Source organism: Melopsittacus undulatus, chromosome 9, assembly GCF_012275295.1.
Source record: "Melopsittacus undulatus isolate bMelUnd1 chromosome 9, bMelUnd1.mat.Z, whole genome shotgun sequence".
Lineage (NCBI taxonomy): Eukaryota > Metazoa > Chordata > Aves > Psittaciformes > Psittaculidae > Melopsittacus > Melopsittacus undulatus.
In genome coordinates, this window is record NC_047535.1 from 20,505,647 (window position 1) to 20,525,332 (window position 19,686).

The 19,686-nt window shown below is 44.2% G+C and overlaps 1 protein-coding gene across 2 annotated transcripts in view; it reads right to left on the bottom strand.

The window, feature by feature from the left end:
- The window catches only part of MAPK6 (mitogen-activated protein kinase 6), a 28,624-nt gene extending 18,946 nt beyond the window's left edge, over positions 1–9,678 (bottom strand). For both annotated transcript variants that reach the window (XM_005145892.3, XM_031046181.2), the window contains exon 1: positions 9,464–9,678. The gene's annotated coding sequence lies outside the window, so the exon portion shown is untranslated. The remainder of the gene's footprint in view (positions 1–9,463) is intronic.
- Positions 9,679–19,686: the final 10,008 nt, after the last annotated feature.

The following is a 19,686-nucleotide window of genomic DNA, read 5'->3' on the forward strand; positions in this document are numbered from 1 at the left end:
GGCAGAACTATACATATTGCTATGTAGAACTGTTCTGTTCATTCCTACAGAATGGTAAACCCTCCTACATGCAGCATTTTGATGTCTATTGCATTGCAGAGATAAAACCTCTGCTGTGCAATTGTAAATACAGCTGGTGCTGCAGAGTTTGTAATTTACAGAGGAAAAAATAATTAAACTAACATACACTGACATTTTCACCAACACCAGGATCCTCTTGAAATACATTTACAGGGGCCAAACCTCAATACAAATACATGGGCATCAGATAATTCACTGCTTTAAGCAGCCTGAGGCTACAAAACTTCTACGTATCAAATAGCAACAAATGTTATCTACAATCTTACAAGGGGGGAAAGGAGGTGCAGTAAGTTAAGGCATTTCAAACACTTTCAAATATTATTTTGCAATAACCCACATATGAACGGCATGGCCAGAAGTGAATCTTTGTCAACCATAAAGTGGATTATCCGTTGCTGCCATGAGAAACTTAGGGTTGGAAAAGCAATACTAATCGGTTATAGTGGAATAGTGTCAAACCTCTTTTGCTACTTAGATTTGTACCCTGTAGAGGCCTTCATGGGTGAGACATGGACTCCAGTCATGCCTAGGCACCTGCAGGACTCTGGTACATTTTATAGCAGTTTGTGAAAACAGAATGAAACAGGCTGGACTGGGAGACAAATTAGGAAATTGCATCTTTGTGACTGCTCAGGCAAAGGTCATCCTCCATTCACTTTACCCTGCACACAGGGGTCTCCAACATGCCAAAGCTCATGGATACAGCAGTTTCACAAGCAAGCAGCATATTTGATGGCTAGAGATAAAGAGACAAGAAGCACGGTGCCAGCAGGGTCAAGGCAGGCCAGTGGGAAGCCGATGTGAGTGCCGTTGCTCAGGGTGTGTTTTGTCTGTGGCCAACATGCTTTTTCAGGATTCCCAAAATAGCACTTATCATAAACAGCAGATTCACTGGGGAGCACACTGCTTCACTTAGTGCCTCTTACTGTCCCTGTCAGACTCCTACCCCAGTGAGTCTCCTGAAGCTAAAAAGATGGAAAAACTAAGAAATATTGAAAAGTAGAAACTTTTAATAGAACATCTACCATCAAATTACATGTCAAAACCTCAGTAGCACAGAAGCTGCTTTGAGTCACTTCTGTTACATCTTCAGACATCAAAACCCAAAGTTTTTATTTGTTAACAAACTTTGTAACCACCTCTGTCCCTTAATGCTTTGTAACATTTTCGCAGCACATGTTGCGCTATCTACTTCTAAAGATTTTTCTACAAATATACGGGGTTATTAAATGCCCCATATTCCCCAATCCCAATATATTTTAGCTTTCATTAAGATTTTCTAGGACATTTCAGGTTTTCTCAACAGTTTTGGGATACTTGCTGGGAGGGAGTACATTTCCAAATTGTTTTCTCATGAAAACTGGGTTTTGCCTATGTGCCAGAATCAGGAGACGTTTTATAAATAGCTTTGGACAGATGACAGGAAATGATGCAAGATCTCAGGCCACTCCACAGAGGCCAACTGTCTGAAGTGCTCAGGAAAGAGGGACTTGCACCATTGACTGCTACACAGGGAAGAAAAAAGGCACAGAAGCATCATTTACTACAGAGGGTATCAAGCTTATGAAACATAGGATCTCTCTATCATATTGCAGCTCAAGCAAAAAGCTTGCAACTACACTACAATGAAAACAAGTAAAAGTGAATGTTCCTTTGAAGGGGAAAAACTGAACAGAATTGTCTAAACTTGCTTTGTCTTTTACTCTCAAGGAGGAGCTTTCCCCTCCTAACACACTTATAAATGCTAACACATGCATTAGAGATTCTCCAGACACTGACTGGTGCCAGACACTGGGATCTTCTTCTTACCTTGGCATTTACAATCAGCTTCAGCAAAGGCCTTCCAACTCAAACTGCTTTAAATGGGCTCCAATAATAGCTCCAATAATAACTACATAGAAGTTAATCTGCATCTATTCATCTGATCCCAGGAACTATCCATTTGTATTCAGAATAGTAATACAGAATTGAGCATCAACTCACTGCCTCATTTGGTTTCTATCAGCTTCCATGAAGATAAAGCACAGTAATTTAACCTCAAATAAATGCTTTATTTGGAATAGGAGCAAACTCTCAGCATTCTTAAGTCATGTCAAAATTCTCAACAGATTTAATTTAAATGCACTGACTCTGGCCTTCTCCCCCATTACCAAGTTGCCTCCTATTCCTAACAGCAGCAAGCACCTCTCAGCCCACTCCTTACCACACTTTCACACTGCTGACTGAACAGAGTGATATACATGTAAGACTACAAGTATTAGTGAGAAATAGATAGTGTACCTCCCCAGCAGATGTGCTTTTGAGTCATCCAGTCCAGTGTGTGATGCATTTAAATCCTCTATTCCCACACTGCAGTTAAGCATCGCATGGAGCTAGAGGAGCTGGCCTTGAAGCAGTCACAGTCATTGTCATAACCAGCCACTGTGTTTTCTCCCAGAGACCCAGCATTGTGGAAACTAGCCTGAGACTTCTGCTGAGATTTCACTTTAACAGACAATGGTATATCTGATCCTTCTCGTGACCCATACCTCAGAAACATCCTACTCTCCAGAGTGGATGGTTTCTACCCATCATTTGTAAGCTACATGTTCCCATGGCAGACAGAAAAGCCTAGAAGCCTTTCTACCTATGACAGGGGTAAATAATACACCACACATTTTTTGAGCTTTTGTGCTAGCTGATTTTACCCATGATCTATCTTTCTGTAAGTCTAAAGAACTTTTTTTTTTCATTAAAGACATTAAATCTGATGAAATCTTTGTTGTTTTAAAAATATAAGATTTATTACCTCTATTTTTATTATGTCTCTTAGAGATACAACAGTGTTGAAACTGGGCCATCCCAAAGTTTCTCTGTTAAAGGCTGTACAAACAGAAGTGGAATACATCTGTTCCTGCATACAGTACAGGACATAAAAGCAAATCCATTTGTTACTGAGTGTTCACACACTGCATGTGTGCAAGAGAGAAGGCTATAAGTGAAGGTGAAGAAGGTGAAGAAGGCCCCTGTAGAGCTCAACAAGAGCTCCAGTGCATGAGATCCAGCTCTCCTTAATGACCACAAGCATAAAACCTCCCACAATTGTAAACACAGACTGCATTCTTTTCTGCACTTGGAAAGAGATCCTGTATATCTTTTTTGCTTCTTGACCTGTGAGAAATTGTGTCTCACATGCCTCTTAATGCACTGCTGTGTAGCTGCCCCCACAGAGACACGCTCTTCTTGTCAAGGGCTCCTGCAGGCTGCTTCCCAAAAATAACTCCATGGGACACCCTGGTGTGAGTAATCACTGAGAAGCAGTCCTAAAACCAGAAAGTGGTCTTGTAGAGGTAAACTGTATCGTTATAGCTAAAGGGTTTTTTCCATTATTTGAAACATGAGATTTACTTTGCAAGTGAGCTGAAATTAAGATAAAGAGGTAGAGAAACCTTCTGCTTTTCAGTGCATCAGCATTCTCTTATCTTCAGCATATCTCTAAATTGTTTTCAATCGCATTCAGTGGAAAACTGTTCAATGAAAACTTAAAAGATTACACGTACATATAAAGCTAGATTTTATGACAGGGGAAAGCTGTTACTCCCTCATTCTTTGCAGTTTATGAAGCCCTGGAGAACCATTTAAGCCTCAGTTAAAATAAAATCAATTCCTGGTAAGCCTATTTTAGTAAACACAAAAAGTTGCTAACCATTATCTCAAATTTCTCTGTACTGTTTAAACTGGACACTCCCAAAACAAAAGCAGTCAGATGATTCAAAGAAAATGAGTTTCAACCTTTAGCAGCAATTCAACAGACTCCAATATGATCATAGGGTTCATGTATGCTCTGTGACATCATTGCCCTAGATGTGGTTCCTATATGTAATCTAGTGTATCCAGTGGCACACAGCACCACAAGCCAATTGAACGACCCTTCTTCTGTTCCTTTGTATCCATTAGCACAGAAGTTAGGTGCACAAATCCATTCACTTGTGTTCAGTAATGGGAGACTTTGTGACAAGGTGCGCAGTAGAGATCCCAGTCACCCAAATCAGTGGCTTTAGCCACTAGACAACAGTGGGCAAACCCTTCCTGGTAGCCTATGTCCTGAAATGGTGCCCTAGAGGGGCAAGACTGCAGCTCACAAACCTCTCAGCTTTTCCTTGCAGTTAACTTTTCCAGGACAGACAGTCTCCTTGGCTACAGACTGTCTTAGAAAAGATATATCCCAGAAACCCAGGAGGGACATGAGTCTTAGCCCTTGCTTTCAGAGCCGAACCCTCTTGCTAGGGCTGGACGAGGAGTCTCATTGCTGCTGCCCAAACCATCCTGCTCCAGGGGCAGCTCCAAGGAGCACTTAACACTCTCAAGCCTGTCTGTCAGAGATGCTTCACAAAGACTTCACAAGACAGTACAATATTAATCCAAACCAAGGTGGTGGTATCCGCTCAATCTAGCAAAGGTTTCAAGATGTCAGCTATTTTTTTTCCTGGCAAACTACCCAAGCTGGTATTTCCACAGCTGCATGAACTGCCTAAATGCTTCCTAGAATAGACAAAAGTAAAATTATTATGGTTTGTGATAATTTTGCTGTTTAAATAATTAAAGCAATTCATTTGCTTGTAGTAGAAACGATTCAAGGACTATGTACAATTTGAGATCAAAGTACTACCCTGCACCCCATGTTTATCATCCTAGGTCCAATGACGTTTGTTAGTAAACAATACAAGTGTAATCATTGCTAGGTGATAGTAAATCAGTGGCAAGGCTTGAACAGGCTGTTGTCAAGTAGGAAAACTTCAACCAAGAACCTGCGGTGCTTGCTGTAATCAAGTGAAACAGCAGGGTAGTAATGGAAACTTTTGAACCTTTTCACACAGAGGAACAAGATTTATCTTCCTGATTGCCCTGATGTTTCAGATAGCAGGAGAACATGGGAATATGGGCCTTAATGTCAGCTTCTTTGACCTTTGAAGGGAACTGCATGTGACATGACAATCACAGTAATCAGAACAAGCTCTATCTGCTCTGATACAGCTTTACTGCATGAGCAGATACTCCACTTGCAAGTGCTCAGCCCTCTGCTTCATTCATTGCGCAAGACAAACGGTGCTCACCTGATTATCTGTAACTGGATACCAGAAAAAATCAGTGTGCTGCCCTATGTCTTATTCGTCACATATTGCCTCAGTCTAAAGACAGAGCCACCAGGTTTTAAGGGCTCTGCATATACCCATTAAATTAATTTCCACAATCTGCAAAAACATCAGGGTATTAGCATTTCCACTTTCCTGACCTGAGCCACAAAGATCAAGGTTGCAGGAGCCCTTAACAGCAGATACATTAATTACTAGAGCTGAATTTTGCAAGGGGTTGGTACTTTATTCCACTATTGAACTTTCCAACCCACTTTTCAAAGTGATTGGTACTTCTTGCAGTACCTGCAGATCCCCAAAGCTCTGAATTCTTGTTCTTTGCAAGTTATCCTAGGCTTTGTCCACTGATTTTCCTCATCACCAGAAGCCCCTAGTAGCTGTGTTTGCAAACCCTCCATGCCAGCTTCTTCATTCCTACTCATCTAGTTTACCCAAGTTTCCTTCAATTTCCCAGTTTCTTGGTTTTCTTTTTTTCCTCCTTTTTTTCCTCATTTTTTACAAGCTTTTTCTCCAAGCCTATTCCTGAAAATTTTCCTATTTTGTCCTTGCTTCTATCAGGTAGCTACCTCCATCTTCATAACTGAAGCCAACAGGAGCCTGTAAAGCAGTGCATGGGAGGAACAGTTCACTTCCATTCAATTAAGATGCCCAGATCCAACACAGCCTGCAGTAGCCTTGGATGCAGTCACAGGAGAATTTCTATTCAGGAGTGAACTGGGCAGGAGCACACCCAGGACCGACAGCACGGCGATTTACCTGCTACTGCATCTATCCAGTCTGCAAAACGTGAGGTCTCCAGGTCATAGACATCAAGAGATTTTCTATGAGGATAAAATGTGCATCTTTGAGTGTGGATTTCAAGAATGCTTTCCTTTTCTGGAACAGGCAAAGGCCTTTTAAGAGCCTTTTCCTGCCTGATTTTAGGTAGGACAAAATCAATGCTTTCCTCCATGTCAGTTCTTGTAAAACAACAAAATATTTGAGCTAAACATTCCAGCAGAGTTCAGATTTGGAAATATACCTGGCACAAAAATGTTTCCATCCAAAGAATTAGACGTCAGCAAGATCATGGTCTATCAACACTGAGGCAAGCACTAAGACCAAGGTACACAAGAACTTCCCAGCCTTGCCCAAGCCACCAAGAGGTGTACTTCTCCCACTTGTACAGCCCCTCTCCATCACTGCTTCTCTGTCTGGGCAAAGGAATAGGCACATGCACACCCTCTCCACTCCCAGGAGAAGGTACCCAGAAAGTTAAAATGGGCTGCATCACCTCTCTGGGCATCCTTCTGACATCTCTGGGGCTGGAAAGCCATTAGCTGTCAGGGAAGGTGGTGGTGAAAGGGTCTTTCTACACAGGAATGCGTTGGGGTGGGGGGGTGAGGGTGGGGGGAAGTGGACCAGACAGCTTCTGAGAAAGATATGGTCCTATCAGTGTTCTCCCTGTGATGAGAGGTTTCTAGGAGGGCACAGGGCACCCCTACAGGGACACTTGCTGCTGGGCCCTGTTCAAGCTTCTTTTCACCTTTGTGAAGCTATTTTGGAAAGGGCTCTCAGCAAGGGAAAGCAGGAGGCTGGGCTGTTTCCTGTAAGGAAATACCCCACTCCCCAGGACAAGGCTTCTTCTATTATCTTGCTCTGATGCACAGTCACACAGCCTCTCCTACCACCCAGGAGGCCTGCAGTTACACAGAGAGGCCAAAGACCAGGGGAATGCAACAGAGGAGGTGAGGAGATAAGTGTTTTAATAATCTCCATCGTTATCTTCTCTGTAATCTCAGTTTTTGGCTGGTTGGAGGGATGGACAGAAACCACATGTAACTGTGTGCAGTGGATGGGGACAACAGCAACATCAGCCTGCATTTCTGATGGTTACAGAGGCTGTACTTTATTTTTATTCTCCCTGTATCCTGTGTGCAAAGCATTTCAATACCTCCCCTACCCCCAGATCCTACCATGAAAAACTGGATCTCACAAAGCTGCTTCCCAGTGTGTCAAATTCAGGTTTCAAGGCTCTGTCTGACATTTCCATGAAGACAGTATTAACTTCCAACTGAGCGTAAGCAACCAGGTCACTGAACACTAGGAGTGCATGAAACAGCACCCCATTGCCTTGCCTGGGTCAGATGTGCTTTTCAGAGCCCCCATCGGCAGAGCCTGCCCCACCCCTCCATCCTTCAGCAGCCAGCCATGGGGCACCCACTGCAGCAGGGTGCTTGCTCACCTGCAGCAGGCACTATCTAGGTAACATACCCCAAATCTACCTTTCTGTTCTTTAAAACAGACTTTTATTTATACTGCTGCTGGTGGCAGAAAATAGCCCAGATTCCCACTGTACCTTCAGTTACCTTTTACCATGTGCAGAGCTGAAGCTCTGAAGCTCCTCTCCCTCTGCAGAGCGAACACAGCACTTGCAGGACTAAAGCTGTGCTTATATAAGCTCCCGAGAATGCCAAGTTGAACGTCTGACAGAGGAAAAACTTCTGCTAAACCCCGATTTTTTGTCTTTTTGAGAGATCTAATCTACCGTCTGTGCATTCCTGACCTTCAGAAAGTATTTTCATCTCACACGTTAAGTATAACAATCCTCTTACCAAGGGAACATTTTGTTAGAGCTTTAAATTGGGTTACGTAAATTATTTGTAGTTCTGACAGCAGGTTTCTCTTCCGTCCACAGGGACAGTTACGAGATCGCTACAAGGTTCAGTCGTAATCACTGCAGATAATCATCTGAAGGGACTGTTTGAAACGAGATCTAATCTGGGGGATATGCTACAAGTTTACCAAGGCTTTTTATAAAAACAGTGCTTTTGCCAAATAATTTGCAATACAGAAACCTGCACCAGAACTAAGACCTTCCCAATGTGGATGGTAAATTGAGGAAAAAAAATCTATCTCCCACAAACTTGAGAATGAACAGAACACAAAGGGCAGAAAAATACATATATATGTGTATAAAGGTGGTACTGAGCATGTCTCAGTCCATGAGTTTCCTCTTGCTGACTACAGTGGGAACTGCAGACAGGATCAAGCTCTTTGTTTCCACTAAGTAATTGTACAGAAAAAGCAGAGTGGAAAAAATACTCAAGAAGCAACAGCACTACTGTTAACAGTACATCAGAGCAGCCAGTGACTGAGGAACACATTCTCTACTCTCTTTTCACTTTTATGTCTCCCCATCCCTTAACCAGGTGTGGGGGTAGGCACTGATTTTGAATGGAAAGAGTTCTCAGGCAGTAGAAGCCTCCTGCATTACTTTCTCTTGTCATGGGTAGGGCTGATTGGGAAAAAAAGTTTCTATGGATTACTTCAGGACTGGGAAAAGAAGGGAATAATTTATAAATTGTGATTTACTTTTCAAGTTTCCCATTTTATTTACAAGCTACTCAAAAAACCCAAACCAAAGCAATAAAACAATAGTTTATTCAAATGGAAAGCATTTATTTGACTTTTTTTGCTGATTTGTTAAATCAAGATATTGGAATGAAAAATTTCAAAGAAAAATATGGACATTTAATTTTAAAATCTTTGTAAGAGCATTTCAGATTTTTTCCTGCCTAAGTAACGAGAGCAATGAGTTTCATCCAATGTTAAATACAAGCAATTGAGCAAATCCAGTAAACCTGATTTCTACATGCTCCTGCTAGCTTTAAGTCCTCCACAGAAGTGGTCCAGAAACCAACAAACCCAGCTGCTCCTTCTGCAGCATGAAAGTACTCCAAGGAGGGACATTTTCAAGGAGAGAAAACCCACGCACATGCACAAACACAAGAAGCATGCAAAAGGTGCTCAGCAGAGGAGGGCCTTTACCCACAAAATTTAACATCTGCTAACATTTGTAAATCTTCAGGGACTGCTTTGCATTGGTATTTCCAATTGTATCGAGCTCTCATGGTGGTTTATCTTTCCTTCATATTCCCTCCCTTCTCTGTTTGATGCCAAATACTTGTTTTCAGCAGTCAGTACAGAGTTGTTTTTTGATTTTATTAGCAATCTCTCTTACAATACGTTATCTGCAGAGAATGCAATGCATTAGTACTTCTAGGTACAATGTTAGGTATTCCTCTGGATTACCTACAGACACTAATATACAGTGATTTTATTTCTATGAATATACTATTATTTCGTTAATTCTCAAAGAGAGAAGTGTTTTTAAGGGTTAGTTGGAAAGACTGATCTTAATCCTTTGTAATTCTTTCTCTCTAAACAAGCAGACCTCATAGGAGAATACACACAGATATTTAACTTACCATTACTGAAGCTATCTTTTGACTTCCTCAGTATCATTCATATTTAAGCAGAAAGAGCAGAACAAACAATTATCTGAATGATACCACACCAGAACTAACAAAGTAACTTTAAAAAAGTCATCCAGAAGAAGTGAGAAGGTCGACCAGAAAAGGCGAGTCAGGAATAGCTGTGCTCTGATGAGGAGAGGAAGGTTATGTTGCTGTGATATGAGCAGTGCACAGCTGTTACTCTAGTAATAATTCATCATATTAATATTTAAATGAGAGGAGGAGGAGAGCATGAGATTGTGTGTGACTCAATGGTCCCTCCCTGTCCTTAAGCAGAAAAATAGGCCATGAATACAGAAGAAGTATTAGGAGCTCCAGAGTGGGAAGGCTTGCTTTCATTACCTCATGAATAAAAGCAGGCAAACTGGTCCCTGAAGAAGTCTAGAAATTATCCTGGTTTTACTACTGCAAGTTAAATTCAGTTTCTACTCTCAGAAGCAGCCATTACCTAAGGAACAAATCAATCCAGCAACCAGTGCTCCAGGTCTGTACATGGTGTTTCTTGGATTTCAGTGTATTTCCAGCAAGCTTCGATGCTTCCTGCAAAAAGCTGCCTGTGGGAGCCTAGCCTGGCAGTTCCTCACCAGGAATTGCTGAGTCGCTGCTGTACTTTGCCATTTATCTACAGACATGTTGATAATCAAGGCTCACTTACCTCCAGGCTTGTTCCATCATCTTGGCCTATCGGGGTCCCTGGCATGGGCAGGCTTAGGAGACCTGAGCAGGAGTGGCTACCTGCAGGAGCAGGTATGAGGAGCAGAGCCTGAGCCCTGGGGAGCCTGGGGGAGCTTCAGGAGGTAGAGCAGCAGCACCCAGCAAGAGCAGGCTCAGCACAAGGTGGAGGGCTGGAGGAAACAGCTGATGCAGGCATAACCCAGACAGATGTGGGTGGCATCCCTGGCAGCAGAGGCAGCCTGACCATGCTTGATTGCATATAGGCTTGCACAACTTCATCCAACAATTCAATATAAACACACTTCTCACATGCTGTTTTTTTGGGGCTGGGTTTTTATTTTTAATTCTTCACAACTCCTCCTGGTTAGCAGAGAGTGTTACTATGACACACCTGGTGGAGGACTGCCTTGTTGGCTATATAACTCCATATAGGTAATAAACATCCATTTAACTAGCTATACAGGCACAAACTCCAGAAACAGCCATGAGGCTAAGTAACAAATAGTTTGTAACAGAACACATCCACAGAGAAGCATTCAGCTTAGTGCTCAGCATGAATGCAAGGCACACAAAGTACAACCATTAAGAGATGCCAAACTCATGCAGTGACATCAGTTCTCGGCACACCAAGGTAAATTCTTCATCAGAAATTTTCTATCTGCTTTGTATTCAAGCAAAGACATTTCCCCTCTTCATTTCTTTAGCCTAACCCTTTGAAATCAAGTTTGCAAACATCCTGAGTTAATGCTGATACTGTTTTCTGCTGACTGATATGGAGGTTTTATTTGATGCACCCTGTGTAAAAGGGTTCACAATATTAATAAATTACAGAAACATCTCTCATCAGATCTCTCCATATCTGTTGTCAGTGTCCCCACAGAGTGACCATTTAAAACCGGTCCCCAGAACTTGTTACATAGTTTTGTACATAAACCAAAATCAGACCCCTGGGCACGTTGCAGGAATGGGAATTATCAGTCTAGACTGCTCACAAGAGTAAATTACAAGGTCTACAGGAAAATACACTCTTCTCTGTTTTTGTAATAATGCAGGAGAGGTTAGGTTCTTCCTCCTTGGATTTTGGGAGTGCTGGAAGAACAGGCCTACCATACTGGCTTTAACTCCTGGCACCAGCTCCACCACCACTGCTGCCTCATGTGTAAGATGGGTACAAGAGACTGGAATTAGCCATCTCCCCCGTTAGCACTCCAAACTGGAACACATGCTCCCAGGCACATGCGGAGGAAGAAGCTGTGCCTTAAGCTTCCTCTGTCCAACCCCTTAGGCTTCTGTGTCAGTCTCTAGTGGCAGCTCTGGCCCCAACAAGTGTCTGATTACTGCAAGTTGAAGACCATTTGGCTCCCAAGACAGAAGCCTCACTAGTATCTCAATAGCCAGAGGGCTGTTTTCAGCCAGCTTGGACGCTGAGTATTGTCACTGGCCACAGAAGAAAAATGCTAGAAGAAGCAGAAAAGTCCCTCAAGTAGCAAACCTCTCTTTATGTGGAGGGATTTGGTCTGGTCCACTGGAATACAAAATATTTGCTGCTCCCTATACTAGTAGTGTCAAACACGACTTAAGTCCGACTCCCTTCGTCCTTGTACATTCTCCTCCACACTATATACATACATACTATTTCAGAACCAACATCCTCCTTTTGCATGCAGTTGTCCAGATTTCAAGGCATTCATGTACTATTGCTAAAAAAATCTGCAGAGCAGCCTCCAATTTCCCCGTTGTTCTTCAGTAGCCTGAAAAGTTTAGCAAGCCAAAGAGGTCTCATGACTATTCCTTCCTTCCCTTTAGTCTGCATTTTAAAAAGCAAGTGCATGAAGCATAGTAATACACATTAACAAGGAGAAAAGACTAACATATCATTTTAAATCAGAATTAAAACTGTGGATGAAGGTTAAAAAGTCTTTGCAACCACTGAATTGTTACTAGAAGGTGAATGTGTGATCAAAGATAAACATTTTCAGGTACAGATTGGGTCAGCTGACAGTTAACAGCTTCCATAAAACACCACATTGCAACAGCTTTTATACTGTCTTTATAGGCAAGCATCAATTTCCAGCTTGACTTGGTGGCAACCAGATCAACATAATAAGACCGGGGAGGCTCAGAAGCCACTGCTCAGATTCTCTCTTCTTGACTGAAGAAAAGACTCCCTTTGCCCTTGTACATTCTCCTCCACACTATATACACACATACTATTTCAGAACCAACATCCTCCTTGTGCAAGCAGTTGTCTTGATCAGTTTAATCCAAAACAATTGTATTGGTTCAGAAGAGGCTCCAGCCTCTGTTGTCAAGTATCTTCGAGGTCAAGGCTTTTTCAAGGGTTGTCCAATGTCTGTTCAAACGCCAACCATTCCAGCCTATGCTCCTTTTTGCTTCTAAAATACAATATAAACAAGGAAATGAATCCTGCCCAAGGAAACTACCATGAATTTCTCAAGTGCCCTTGGATACACTTTTGTGCTGAAATTCCTCTCCTGTGGATTTGGGGGTAGCCTCTGTTCACCTTGGAGAAGTCATGTGCAAGTCACAGCAGGATTGAGTACAAAATTTGAAGGCTGATCAGCAGCAGTTAGCTCTGTTGGTGTTTCATTTCAAGAGAAGTAACCTAACTCCTGACTCAGGAGGTATCTATCATACCATTCATTCATTCCTCTTATAACCAAGCATCAGGCCTGCCTGCTGCACTTGCTCTAGGAACAGAAAGGTCAGTGTGATGGGCCATGCCCTCACTGCATGCAAATTCTAATTTAACTAGTATCACTAGGGTTTTAACGTACGACCACCAGATGCAGACTGCTGGCCTGAACATATGGTCAAACACAGCACAAACCCATGCCCAACCTTTCCTTAACCAGATAGGCTCCATAGCTCAGTTTTTCTAGATGAAACCAGGCAGTTGCGCTTCCTGAAGGCCACACAAGTGGACAAACTCCTCTTTGGGTCTGCAAAGGAGCACTTGAGGAGAGAGCAAATGCTCTCAGAACTGCTGTGTCTTAGATTCCAAGTAACAGCAGCAAAGCTTAAATAGTTAAAAAAGAAGGGCAGGCTTTTTATAGTCTAAACTTTGTGAAGTGATAACAATCTATTAATCATCTAACACACAGTTTATCTACAGACAAATAGAATTAAAAATAGAGCAAGTACTTTTGTCTCCCGCTTTTTTTACTTGGAATGCGAACAGAAAGAAAGCTGGCAGATGAGGAAGAAGAAGGCTGATGAAGATGCTCAGCACAAGGCTACAGCTGAGAAGTGCAGTGTGAGCTTCCTCAGTTATTGCATCTCCCTGATGAGAGGCCAGATCTTAGGTACTCTCAAGTGGCCCTTTTCTGTAATAAGGATCTCAGTATTTGGCCTATTCATATTTTTCATTTCTCTGCACTTGGGCCAAGAAAGCACAGGGCTTGACATTTTACCACTGGAATCGATGCAAAGACTTCTGCCTTTTAAGTGCTTGGCTCTGCCTCAGAGTTTTTTAATCTTTCCTTTCCTAAATGTAACTGATTGATGGGAGTGTGCATCCCTGAGTCAGTTTTCAGCTCTTGATCCAAATAGCTCCTCTTAACTTGGAAGAAATCCCAACAGTTTCCCAAAGAATTTTCATTGGGACAGTCTGGAAACCCTCTTTGCCAATAAATAATTTCTACCAAGTGAAACACTGACAGAGCTACTCTGCTCAGCTAACTATAATGTGAAACATTAACCTCCTTCCCTGCCCGTTGTGGCAGAGACTGTGTTTTGCTGCTTCATGACCCAGGACTCACCTCGCTGTGGACTCCTGTATTTTCAGCATACCTCTGGGATTGAGTTACATGGCACCTCCACTTACAGAAACAGATGGGAAAAAATAGCTTTCATTTCTTCCTTGTCTATTGGCCATTATATGCAGTGCAAGGGGACAGATAATGCCAGGACTACCTGTTCCTCATCCAAGGATGCTTGGTTTCTCCAACATACACACATTCTGTTGCATGGTAGTGGAGCTACCTGATGTAAAGGGTTCTGCTTGCCATCATCCAGGGATCTTGTTGCACCAGCACACTCAGAAGAGCTGTGGCTATGATGGATGGGGAGGAAGAGAAAGAATATACTGCCAAGGAGAGTGAAGGCAAATGCCTGCAGGAGAACCAGAGGGCTATGGGATTACAGGGGCCACACTGGTGACCTGACACATGTCCCTGACATTGCTCCCTGGACACAGCCATGCCCAGCAGTTGGTGGCACAGTTGGGCAGCACCAGCATGTCCAGTAACACCACTGTCATCCCAGAGGTCCCTGAGGCTGAGGGACATGGGTGGCACATACTTGAATGCCATTATGTGTTTGGTTGTGCCTGCAGCAAGATCATAGAATAGAATAATAGAATAATAGAATAGTTAGGATTGGAAAGGACCTCAAGATCATCTAGTTCCAACCCCCCTGCCATAGGCAGGGACACCTCACACTAAACCATATCACCCAAGGTTTCATCCAACCTGGCCTTGAACACTGCCAGGGATGGAGCATTCACAACCTCCCTGGGCAACCCATTCCAGTACCTCACCACCCTAACAGGAAAGAATTTCTTCCTTATATCCAGTCTAAACCTCTGCTGTTTAAGTTTCAACCCATTACCCCTTGTCCTATCACTACAGTCCCTAATGAATAGTCCCTCCCCAGCATCCCTGTAGGCCCCCTTCAGATACTGGAAGGCTGCTATGAGGTCTCCACGCAGCCTTCTCTTCTCCAGGCTGAACAGCCTCAGCTTTCTCAGCTTTGCACCCATTGCTGCTGGTCGGGAACAGTGACACTGGAGACACCAGGGCTGATGTCCCATGGAGCTCCAGGACCATGCGATGAATGCCTGAGCATTTCAGAGCATGAGATGTGCTGAGAGACCCCTCCTCACTCTAACAACCCCACCACAGAGGGTTTGGCCAGAAGATCATGCATGATGCCAGAGCAGCACATGGGCAGGAGCAACGAGTATCCTAATTGACACCTATGCCTCTGGCTCTTCCCTATCCACTCCTTCCAACCTCACCCCTCCACTGAGTAGTTTCTCTACACCCACTCTTCTCCACACCCACAATTCTTTCTCATTATATGCAGCCTGGCTGTGCTGCCAAGCCCATACCACACTGTTCACTCTTGCTAGCAAGCCCAGGAAAAGAAAGCCTTTTTCAGGCCCCTACTTTTGGGGTACAAACCAAGCAGAACACCAGATCTCCCTTCCTGCTTCCTCTCTACAGGAGGTTTATGCCTGGTGGCATTGCTCTGCACAGGTATCCCATCTCAGGAGGGCTGCATGGCTGTGCCAAGCCTGCACCAGCAGCCCTGAGCTATTCTGTAATTAGGATGCTTCACTCTAGCAAGGGAAGTTGTTCAAAGAAGCAAGTGTAGAAGAGTGTTCTGGAAAGGGCTGGGTAAGAACAGGCCAGCTTCATGTTTCCAGAGAGCACTGGTCCAGAAAGGGAAAAAGGAAAATATTTTCCTTTTCATTAAAAACCAAACCAAAACAGGACCCACTTCTCCTTCAGCGTGAGCAGAGCACACAGCCTCCCGCAGGAAGGCAGCTCCAGCCCTGCGAGCTGGCCCAGACTTGACAGTGCTGCACCAGGAGAAAGAAGGAGGCCAAACCAAACAAAAGCCCTGCTCTTATTCAGGAGCCAGCTCTGTGGCTGCAACTTGCACACACGAGTCACAGCACAGCCAGGACAGCCAAGGAGAGATTAGGTCAGCCTACGGGAACAAGCTCACACAGCTCAGAGTCCACAGCTCCCTGGCAGCCCCATGCTTTCACCAGGGCTGGCCAAGCTTAGTCCTGCTCTCCCTTTGTGCCCCAGCTTCTCTTTGGAACTCGTGCTCTGAGGGGCCCTGAGCAGCTCCTGAGGGTCACAGGGAACAAAGTTCCTACCTTGTCCTAGCCAAGCACTGCTGGACACAGTGTACAAGGGGCCCTGAGGTGCCTCCTGCTTCTGGACCAGAGACTCAGATGCTGGGCTGCCCATTTACATGCTCACAAAGATGTCTTCAGTACCAAGCTGTGAGGCTCAGCAGAACTCCAAAGGAAAAGCCATGCAGCCCTCAGCTGTCTTGATGTCCAGTGAGCACCTCTGCTCATGAGAGCTGCCACTGCCAGGCCAAGTGTCCCTGGAGAGCCCACTTCCTGATGCTGTGGGTTTGGTACATGGGCCTCATGCTGCCACCTGCATGGACTGCTGTGTGCCAGCACCTGGTGGGTCCTCAGCCTTCTGCTGGCTCAGCACGAAGGAGCTGTCAGAGGAGCTATCTATGGGTGCGCTCTTGGCTGACCTCTCCCTCCAGAGCCCATGGCTGAACTTTCACTGTTGTGCCTTCAGCACCAGCAGTTCTCATGCTTTCAACAGAGATCCTAAAGCAGGCTGAGATATTGTTTGACAAGCCCAGCTCTCTGCTCTACCTGCTTTACCTGCTCAGCCTCCCTTACAGCCCTTCCTTGGCCCAGCTAAAGTCATTTCAGCAACTTCGTCTGTAAAACATTAAGCCTTAAGGTCACAGCTGGGAGGAAGCTGTAACAGGGCAGCATAGACACAGCCATCCTTACACATCCCTACAAGTTCTCTGAAGACAGGTGGTTGTACAATAAGAGATGGTGTTAGTGCCTGCTGTACAGTCCAGCTATGAGAGGTAAATCTATATGGAGCAATTCACGCTGCTCCCTACTGACTTGCCCTAAAATGTTTGGATGTGTATATTCAGAGCCTAGAAGCATAATATCCTCAACAGATACACCACCCCAGCCATAGAAATATTCCTGCTACATGCTCCCTGTAGCTGGCTCAGTCTTGACCCTGTAAATGAACAGTGCCTAATGCTGGTGAAAGTAGCAAAGCCTCTCTCAGGAGCTCAAACTCCAGAGCAAACAACTGTTATAAGGAGGGGGAACAGGGGAAAGAGGAAAGTGAAATAAGAAAGGTAAAAAATTCAACAGAGATTGTACTGTGCATGAGGATCAGGCAGCTTAAAGTGCCATAAAATCCTTTACATAAATGTTCTTGCAGTAAAATGAAATAGCAAATATTCTCAGGGAACCTGTAGCTACCCTCAGTGATTATTATAATAGCCTGAATGATGTGGTATTTTTTCATTTTTGAACCAAATGCTAGAAGTAGTAGTATGCACCTGTATTAGAGAATACTTTAGATCAGCATGTCAAGTTCAAATGCAAACTGTTTACTACATCTATACACCCAGGCTGGACAGGGCTTTGTTCAATAACCATTTCTTGTGATGAGATAAGGGACAGAACTATATGCAGCCATTAACTGTCAAAGCACATGTCAGTTTATTCATGACCCTCCATACCCCTGGGAAAAGATAAGCAGTTTAGATATCCCTCAGTTAAATCTCTCCAGGACCACCTAGACACAGATTTGCTTTCAATATCCTACTTTTAAAGTTTTTGTCGCCAGCTACCGAGTCCATTACTTGCTGTTTGTGCAGCATTACACTTTATTTCAGCCTTGGCTTTTGCCGTAAGGTTAGTCAGCACCTTGAGTCTTACTCCACTTGTTCAGACAAAATCTCATTGATCACCAAGATGAATGGGGCTCATTTCCTCACTTTGTCTCATGGGACAAGAAATGTACTTTACAATGCTCCAGGTTACATATGGCTCTTATATACTGCCAGGGCCTTCCAGCACTACCTGTTCTGGAGCAGATTTCCTGTATCCCAGACAGCTTCCCATTTAAACAGGCACAGGCTTCCTTCCCACCATGCAGGTGGGACTGTAAGTACCTATGATCCTGCATTATTAAGCCCATATCTCCTGAGTAGGTCACAAGGGCATATTGGAAGCAAAGAGGCAGTGTTTAAGCTGCCAAACAGCTATTCTTTCATCAGAGCAGCACTGAAACCAGCACTGCACAGATCCAAAGAGGAAATTCTGCCATAACAAGCTTAAATCAGGGTCTAAAGTAGGTGGAAACATGCCAGTTAATGACCTCCAGCTCCAGCATGGAGAGCACGCTGGGGGATGGCAAATGGAGCAATGTCTGTTCTCAGCTTGAGAAGTCACAGAGTTCCTTTCTTCTAGATGCTCCATTTGTGTATTTGGGGAGGGGGTGGCTTTAGGGATGGACACACACAGTGACAATTAGAAACATACCACACATTCGGATTTCAAATCAGGCAGGCCCCCCCAGCATTCTGTAGTATTAATAGTTGGCTCTTTGTTTAACCCATTACAGGACAGAGCTATTACATGTATTCAGACGTCTCACCAAGTCCTAGGACCAGTACTGCTTCTCCTTTGGGGCTGGGAATGCAGGGAAGAGATGGAGGGCTGGGAGCCATCACCTGCACTTGAGTTCCATCTTTCCTTCCTCACAGATTTCAGCCCAGGTACTTCCAAAAGATACTGAACTTTTCATAGAAGAAAGGGCAGAGCCACAATCTCACCCTGCACAGGACACAGAGAAATCCTCCAGCATGCAGCCAAGGCATCCAACCAGGACTAAAGGACAAGGGAAGGGAAAGAAAACCACATCTTTGATTAGCATTGAATTAAAGATTGAGCTCAATGATGCAGAGCACTCTCAGATTCTGGGCTTGACAGAAACTCAGGCACTACCCACTCACCAGGACCAGTAACTACCTGGGAACCAGCAACAGGTCCATGGACAAAGAGAAGCAGGTCAAAAGTCTCTAAGGTTCAACCATTATATTCATCACACACAACCAAAAGGGCCAAAAAGCCTGCAGGTCTGCACACACAAGCAGCAGGACTGCTGCAGGCCATGCTATGACTCCATTTCATCATTCCCACTAAAGTCAGTTCACTGTTCCATTGTTTCTCAGATGTCCACCTTTACTGTTCATGGCTCCCACAGTCAGAGGGAAGTTTTGGACTGAAATCCCAGGCTCCCATCAATTTGCTCCCTTAGCCATGCAGTTCCCCTGCTCTTCAGCAGGCTCCCAGATTTGAACACCCCCATGGGATCCCCCTGCTTTGTCCTGCCTCCCTCCTCCACCACCCCTCCGGAGGCTGAGCGCAGGTCCCGTCATGCATTACCAGGCAGCCAGGCAGTGTATGCTGCAGGTTTCAGTGCATGCACAGCACACAAGGGGAGGGTGTCCTTGCTGGTGGAACAAACAGCCAGATGCCAGCCAGAAGCCCCTCAGATAAAACCACCTGCAGGTAAGGCTGGAGAAGGATGAGAAGCAGAAGGATACTCACTGTCTCTGCTCTCACCAAGAGATACCTTTCTGCTCACTGAAGGGTGATTTGAGGCTGAACAAATCTGAAACCTCAGCTTTCAGGAGTTTGTGTTAATGCTTCTGCCTGGTCCTTTTGCAGCATGTGAACCTTGCTTTCGGTGCAGGTTTCCACCCAAAACTCAAAGCAAAACTGCTGAAACCACAAGCTTTTACAGAATCTTCACCCAAAATAACTACCTTAGCTCAAAATCTCTCTGTGGGCAGGGCAAGGGGTTTCAGGCTGGTGAGGAAAACATCAG